Here is an 8,669-nt window from a genome sequence, read left to right as displayed (position 1 = left end):
TTACTGGGTTAAGGTTTTTTTTTTGGGATCGAATCCACTTCAGAAGTCTTCTAAACTAGCACTTATTAAACATTCTTTTAAAAAAATATTGTGTATATTGTAAAAAACAAGCCATTTTTTAATACAAACTGCCATGTTCATCAAATAAAATTGCAAAAATTGAAATGGTGCGAAAGAACTTATGAGCGACCTTTACTGAAGGAATGTTTCTCTAGAAGACCTCAAAGACTGGCAGAAATACAAAAGCCATCTCATAAAATATATATGATAAGGCCATAGTTTAAAAATCCCACTAGGGCGTGTTCCTGTATATTCACTATTGTGGAAAGTTTCAGATACGCGATTGCGCCATGGGAACAGTTAGGAGGAAGAACAAGCTTAGTGAATAGTCTTTAATGTTCGTGACACTCCATCACGCAATCTGTAGACTCCCTTTTCACATTGACATCTCAAGGTCGATATCTGAAACCACGAGGATTAGAATGGTGACCACATGACCTATTGAAATGGTAAAAGTAGACGCTGAATGTAGTGCTACGTTGCACAAAACAGTTTCGTTTGTGTTTCTATTAGCACGTGGCTGCAGCTTGCACCACCGGGATTTTTTCTATGGTGTACTCTCATCCCTCTCTCTCCAGTCGTTGACTTTTCCGGAGTCTCTCGTGGGAAGCTTCCGTAAACCATAACACCATTTTTCTGGCTAACGGAAGCAGACAGCAGACGACAGGTACGGTGAAGATTTCACTTCCCGAAGACGGGATTTAAACGGAAGTGACGTCACCATGAGGCCAAAGAAAACTCTTAGATTCGCGGGAGACTTTATAAGTATTTATCCTCTACAGAATGAAGTCTGCTAGTCTTTTCCTGGCCAGTGTTGTTTGACGCTAGAGGATGGTAGGCTCGGTGGTCTAATTTTGACTTAGCAAACAATCTTTTAAATTCCCATGGCTCGAGAAATAATAACGAGTACGTGTTGAGAATTAGTTCCCAGCTCCTAACCTTTCCCTACCCAAATTTAGTGGAGAGTATTTGCCTGCTAATATATGCAGAAATTTCAACATAAAAGCGGGGAACAATGAAGGGTGGAGGACCCCGAGTGTCGAGGTTAAAGTGAGTTCGCCGTCACCAAACTAGCGTCGGCGTGTCTGGACTAACTTGAGGCCGCTGTGAAGAGCGGATGCATGCTGGTTGAACATGCACCACCTGGCTTTAAGAAACGCTCCCCTGCTCTTGGGCACTCGTGAGGAACAGGAAGAGAGACGAATGGCCTTCAAAGCGCTTTGTAGTTGTCGCCAGGTGGTGCTACTTAGGAGGGAGGGGGAAATTAAGAACCGGGACCGTCTTACTAACTCCCCAAGACGTTTTCAGAGGATTCGACAAAAGATAACTTGGTGTAGTGGCAGATGTTGGGCGTTTTTATTTATTTTTTTATTTTTGTAGTCACCCCTGGCCCAAATATTCAGCTTCCTTTCTGAGCATGAACAGTCAGCAATGTTAAAACTGGAATTTGTAAGGCTTCGGAACCGGTAGCAGGTTTTCCTGCAGTAAGTGAGGAGATGGCAGCACTAGTTTCATATGTGACAGATGTACAGGGAAAACTGACCAGGAAGTGCATGAAAAGCAGATTTCCTTTCAAGAGCATAAAACTGATAATTGGCAGGGTGGAGATCCATACAACGCTGACCGCTGCCGTGACACATTTCCTAGAACGCAAGATGGGGTGTGTCGAAACAACACCAGGAAATATTCTCATAGGCCAGCGGCCACGCGAAGTGACAAAGGCAATGCTATAAACAGAAACAAAAGCCCTTGTCTGACATTACCTAAGACAGGTACTTACAAATGCAGTCACAACTTCTAACTCTACTTCCTTCCGAGTTGCAGGCGTTTCGGATCTTGGTATAGTCACGGCATATGGAAGCTGTCGTGGCTTGGTTATAACATTATCTTCAGTTTCCCACAACTCGGATAGAAAGTTTCTGATAATTTGCGCATGCCGTGTATGAAAGTCTAAATGACTCCCTGCAAGGCCGAAATGTGTCTTTGCTAATGATCAGTCAACTAGTTACAGAGATATCGCAACCTGTCGTACTAGCACTTTACTTCTCCTCGGGGAAGGGGAAGGGGAGTGTCTTCCCCTTAGTAAACAACCCCTTCTCTGCCCTACTTTTGACCATTGCAGTCTAGTCTCTTGAAATGAGGACAGCCTTGACGCCATTAGACACAAGTCTGATCGATTTGTGGGAAATGCGAGACTAATTTAAAAGTTTGGTACAGAGAGGTTACTTGAACTTTGTACAGAAATCGCACGATACACGGGATCGTGCCCTAAACTTTACTTTGGCAACCGTTCGACTGTTGTCCTCAAGCCACGAAGACCCCAGAAACTAAAAGCAATTTCATTTTCCTGTTCTGATGCTTCCTGTTTGATGCTTGTAATGAAGAGGGTCATCTTGTTGACATGAAAAGCATTGCTCGAAATCAACGTATTCCTCATTGTTTAATTTCTACCGGGAGCGGTCATTACCCCTTTAAAGATAGCTCGATATGTGTCCATTATTGATGGAGGAACCAAAAATCGTTACACCAAAAAAAATTTACATCAGGTGGCGAGACCAACATTCACGAGAGAAACTGGGACACGTTTGAATAGTTGGTGCCTTTGTATTCATGCGTCGAAGTCTTTCTGTCTTATTGCGTGCAGCAATGGTTGGGCATTTTAATGGAATAATATTGAGCATAACATACCACTCCTTTCTTTACCCCCCATGTGTCTCTGAACTTTTATTGTGTAGACATTAGAGCTCATAAATCATTGAAACTTATCGCCTTCTGTAAGTAAACTCAATGCACATGGACATAATGAATTTAGGCTTAAGTAATTAGATGGATCCACATCATGTGTCGAATCCACATTACACCACGCAACGAACAGTTAACATGGTAAAATATTTACAAACTTCTCCAACCTCATATGGCTGTCTCGGTGTATAAACAGAATTTACAGATTTAGGACTAGCAAAAGTATGGATTTTCTTAGCTAAGTCTGGCAGTCATGTTTCAGAAATTACTTAGTTAATTGACCTTTTTTTAGCCTTCTGTAGAAATTCATTAAAAACTCAAAGCATATGATAGTAATAATACTCAAACTTGATCAGGCACAACCAATTAGATTCAGTCTTAGCTATTTGAACAGGCTTAAGATCATCACACGTCCTGCTAAAAGCAGGACCGTCCTCTTTTTTTGAATATCTATCTTGGCAATTTTCTGTGTCCTGTTTTGCCTTATCTTATTCTTATTTAGGTTTAATACCAGACAAAAGAAGAAAAACGAAAAAACACTCATTTTAGGGCTACCTGCAGAATAGCCTCATCTACCCACGTTTATGTTGTCCATAAATGGCGTGTGTTCTATGGTCGATTTGCCTCTTTTTCTGGACGTGAAACGTTTCTGTACTCACCTGAAACCGACTAACTCAGCCAATGGATGAAAAAAGTCCATAAAAGTTTTTCGCTCATTGATATGATCGAGACCAGCACCTTTTCCATCCGGTGGGGAGGGGGTGATTATAATGACTAAGGACGATGTTATGTTACATTAGGGTTTTAGGAGCATCCAGGACTAAGACCATATTGCTCTGTATATACTGTCTGTAAATTGCGTGTGTTCTGGGGGTCAATTTTCTGTTTCCTGGACGAAAAACCATGCTACTCTCAGCTGAGACAGACTAACTCAGCCACGTTGTGAAAAAGGCCCATAAAAATTCCTCCCTTAATCGATGGGACTCAGGTCTTTTCCACCCGGTGTGGGGAGGACGGTGATTCTACCAACTATGAGGGCTAAGGACGATGATTACAACCACTGTGCACAGTGAACTATATACAACAAAATATTTGTTGTATATATATATCAAGACTGAAGGCTGTTAACACGAGAGAAAAAGGTGTTTTATTTATATTTGTGCAGTTTATTTTATTATTTATATATTTTAAATATAAAATATTTTTATAATTTTTATATAAATTTTTAAAATGTTTAAATAAAATAGGTTAATTTTTTCCCTTTATGGCATTTTTATTCTAAGAAAATTTATTGTTAAAAAAATCGAACAGTATCAAGCTTTATGACACGTGCATTTTGCGCCGACCCTTATAATTACTCTCTGTGCATCGTGCTACATTTTCAACTTGAAGAAGCTGAGGTGTAATTACTGCTGGGAATAATAATGGGTTTATTAAAGGGCTGAGGTCTTTTTCCTTGTAAAATTTTATTTTTTAAATATCTTAACGAGTGTTGAGATGAGGCGGTGTGGCCTGAACTGTGATTGACAGCTATAAAAACAAATGTCGACCTTAATAATGTATAGTTTGATCTATTTTTAGTTTTCAAATCTTTTCTAAACAATCTCGCCAAGTTTTATTTAAAAAAAAAAGAAAAGAAAGGGAGGGAGAGAAAAGTAGAACAAGTCAGTCACGAATTACGTCAGAAATCAGAGCTAGTTAACCTTGCTTTTTTTTTTTCGATTTAATTGCCAGAAATATTAAAAATACAAAAATCATAGATGGCAGTGTATGGTTATTTAGCCTTGTTTACTGTACATTGTTTTCGTAGAAGACAACAAAATTAAATGATGGCGAAATCTAAACTGTTATACAGTCAAGGGCAGCATAAAAGATAGCTCAATGGTCACGTTTTTCACCTACATACCTATTTAATTCGTGCGAAAATCAGCAGCTGTTCTCACTTTGAATATACGCGATACATTCGACAATAGCTGCGTGCAGATTAAAGTCGACATCATCTAAAACATTAGTCGATCTCACGCGTGCGCAGAAAGCTTCATGCTCTACTTAATGACGTCTTCAAAACTACAACAGTGACATCTGAAAAAAACTTTTTGTATTTAGCGAAATACTTGTGCTAATTAAGAAAAAAAATAAAAATCGCCATGTAAATTTAATTAAGCAGATAAATAGTGAATAAATTAATTAAGACAAGATCTGATAAAATTTTCCATTTCGTAAAGCTCTTATCACAACCATTTTTAGCGTCATTAGAGTTTACAACCAATAAGACGAAAAAAAAATCTTTCGAATCTTTTAGCATTCATGTCAACCGCTGGCAGACGACTGTGTGATAAGCCCCTAGAGAACGCGGCTGAGATAACAGCCAACCCCAAAACTCATAATTGCTACGCCATTTTGACTTTGAAAGTTATTATGGCTACGAGCTGATCCCCATCTTGGTCTTCTTATTATAAATTAAATTATCATCGTATTGATCTCGTGTTTATCTTATTTATTAATTATTTATTTATTATTATTTTTTTTTTCTATTTGAGCTGTGGGATTTCAGGGTCATGCTTCGCGTGCTTGTATCCGAGATTATTTCCTGTTCTTCGGACTGTTTCCCATAGCCAGTAGACTGTAGACTATCGTGAGGGATTTTTGCCCTTTTTAGGCCTCTAAGCTTATGTAGAGTTCTATTTTATGTTTTTTCTCTTCCCCCCAGTCTGTTTTTTTTTTTTTTTATATTGGGGAAAAGTTGAAGAACTTTTAAGCCCTCGGTAATTATCTGTCCAACGCACGAGAAACTGGCTTGTCTTCAAGTTGAGGAAAGCAGCAAAATTAGTCTTTTTTTGTTTTGGATTTGTGCAGTGAACCTGAAGAGGAAGGATTCCACGAGCTTGGAACATTTCTCGAGTAATTTAAAAGGTGGTATCATTTGGTGGCTGTAGAGTTTTAGCCGCATCAGCAACTTACACCATATTGCGCCTTATATGATATGTCTGTAAATTGCGTGTTATTTGGCCGATTTGCTGCTTTGCTGGATGAGAAACATGAGTTTCTTGGATAAAAAACCACACCACCTTCGCTCGAGACCGACTAACTTAGCCACGTTGTGAGAAAAGTCCATAAAAGTTCCACACGTTATTGATGGGATTTGAAGTCGTACCTTTTCTGCCCGTTATGGTGATCATATCAACCATGGTATCCAGGAGGACTTCATTTTTAAGATAATTAAAATTCATATATTTATATTCTATTTACGTCCAAAATGCACTCGTAGTAGCACAGTTGGTAAAATGGCCGACCTTTGCACACCGGGTGGAAAAGACCAGAGTTCGAGTCTCGTTGATGACGTGAGGAATTCTTATGGGACTTTTTCAAAACGTAGCTGAGTTTAGTCGTCTCAAGCGAGGTTAGCATAGTTTTAATTCCCGGAAAGTCGGGTTTTTCGTCCAGCGAACAGAAAATCGACCTCAGAACACACGCAAGTTACAGACAGCATATATGGAGTAATATGGCCTTAATTATTATTTATTATTATTATTTTAGGGTTGCCCGTAATTAAATACATTAACCCGTATTTGTGTCTGTAAATTCCGTATGTTCTATGGTCGATTTGCCTGTTTTGCTGGACGAAAAAACCCCAGTTACTGGGGAGAAAAACCTTGCCATCTACGCCTGAGACCGACTAACTCAGCCACGGAGTGAAAAAAGCCCATTAAAGTTCCTCGCGTCATCGACGGGATTCGAACAATATGGCCTTAATGGCTGATGCTCCTAAAACTTTACAACAACAACAACATCCCATACACAATTATGTGGTATAAGAATTCACCAATGGTCCTTATCCGCCAGTTCCACGTAAGGAAGAGGAGCTGGTGATTATGCAGAGACCGTGATGTCCTTATTATAAACAGGAGCTCCGAGAATATAATATGAAGTAATGGTCTTCTGGTTTAAGCCCATTCCAGCGCGGCAGCGCAACTTTATAGAAATTGGATTGGTTTGGGTCTATGTCCGTTTTTAGGACATGGGGCCAAATGAACGCTTTCAATACATGCATTGAAAGCTTTCTAGATACTATGGATGATAACTACATCCACTGCTGCTATGGTACAGGTATATTTGGGTCTAACGGCTCCTGGGATTTCTCCCATCTCCGCATATGTACACTGTATCGGACAAGCTAGGGATTTAAAAGTATATGGGTCATGTGGTATTTAGCATGTTGTGCCCTTGTTCATCCGGCCTGTTAGCCGCCGGGCCCCTAATGGGACCCGACGTTACATACTTCGCCACGGGGAGGCCGGCCGGGTGTTACCTATATAGTATTCTGCCGGATCCTGCCACCTACTTTCCTGGGATTTCAGTGGCTAGAACCTTAAAAAAATAAAAAATAAATAAAAACTGCTGTTCGCAATTAGTTATTAGCATTTGTTAGAATAATTTAGATGCTTGCGAGGGGCTATACGCTGAAATAATATTTTCTTTATGCCTGAATGGGTCGGGCAGGAAATTTTGATGTAGTTAAATTTGGACGCGTAGGGCTGAAAATGCTGTGAAAGTCAACAGTAAACGGGTGTGAAGACTGGAGGGAAGAAAAGGAAGTAAGGGGCCGATAGAGAGGATGGCCCGCGATTGCAGTGGAGCAGACCCGTGCTCCATCAGAGGGAAGAGATTTGGGGAAGGGAAGGAGTGGGGGAAAAGCCCCCTCTCCCCACGGGAAGGGAAAGAAAGCACCCTTCAAGAGAGAAACAGTGTATGTTGAGTCATATGACAACCTTGGATGTCCTTTAGTCCACGTGCCCAACAGGGCAAGATCTTCTATGGTCTTCTATGGTGTCTTTGAACAAGTTGAGTCAGAGTCTTAGTTGCGTTTCCATTACTCTGGGCCGTTGAGGGATGGCTGTTGTCTCGTGATTGATATTGTCCTATTCGTGGATTTGTGAACTTTTGGAATACCTCCACTCAAGGGGAGGGTAGGGTCCGTTGTCTTGTGAACAGATTTTGCGAAAAAAGTGTGAATGCTTTGTAGGTCTCTTCTTCTTGTAGAACGATGTCCTCCTGGTTTCGAAGAAGCGAGTGAATCTTTGTGTATAGTTGACATCTGAGGTCCTCGTATTGGTCACACTCGTATACCAGGTGCTCCCAAGACCCAAGACTACTACGCGGTGCTCCTATCCACAGGAGCACCGCAGAGTAGCTGAGATTCCAAAGTCATATAGCCTCTTTCTAAATGAGCCATGTCCGGTCAATAGGTAGGTAGTTTTGAGTCCGGGCGAAAACCAGGCTGGGGAGAGTGGATGAACTTGTCCTACCTCCGGTATAAACTTCTTAGTAATGGAGCCTTTGTTAGTGAGGTTCCAGCGATTTTGCCATAGAGATTTCACGTGTTGCAAAATCCGTCTGTTCTCCACGGTTTTGGAGTTTGTTGGATCTGTGGTGAATCCTATATGAGAGACTATTTTTCCTTTGGAATGTTGGCAGCAGTCATCATAGGGCTAACCGCATTCACCGTCCTAAAAATGGACACATAGCCAAAACCAATCCAACGTCTATAAAGTTGCGCTGCTGCGCTGGAAGGCGACCCTAGAGACCCGTCTCCAGGGTTGACTACCAAAGTCAATACACTAGAAGCAGAAGATAACTTTCAGCCAATAGCAGCTCTTCAAAATCTTCATATGTTGGCATGGTAGCCAGTACATTCTATCTGATTTATAATTGGCGATGATAGAGTGGAGAGGAATGATGTGGAGAGGTTTCAAAATATACACAGGGAGAGGGGATATAGAAAACATAAAAATGTCATTTTAAACTTCAATTAAACTGAAAACAAGATTGACATAATGATTTTGGCTATATAATGTTTAGTTGAGTTT

The sequence above is a fragment of the Mastigoproctus giganteus genome, chromosome 1 (assembly GCF_048544385.1).
Source record: "Mastigoproctus giganteus isolate SK-2022 chromosome 1, ASM4854438v1, whole genome shotgun sequence".
Lineage (NCBI taxonomy): Eukaryota > Metazoa > Arthropoda > Arachnida > Uropygi > Thelyphonidae > Mastigoproctus > Mastigoproctus giganteus.
The sequence above is the reverse complement of the archived record's forward strand: the minus strand, read 5'-3'. Positions refer to the sequence as shown.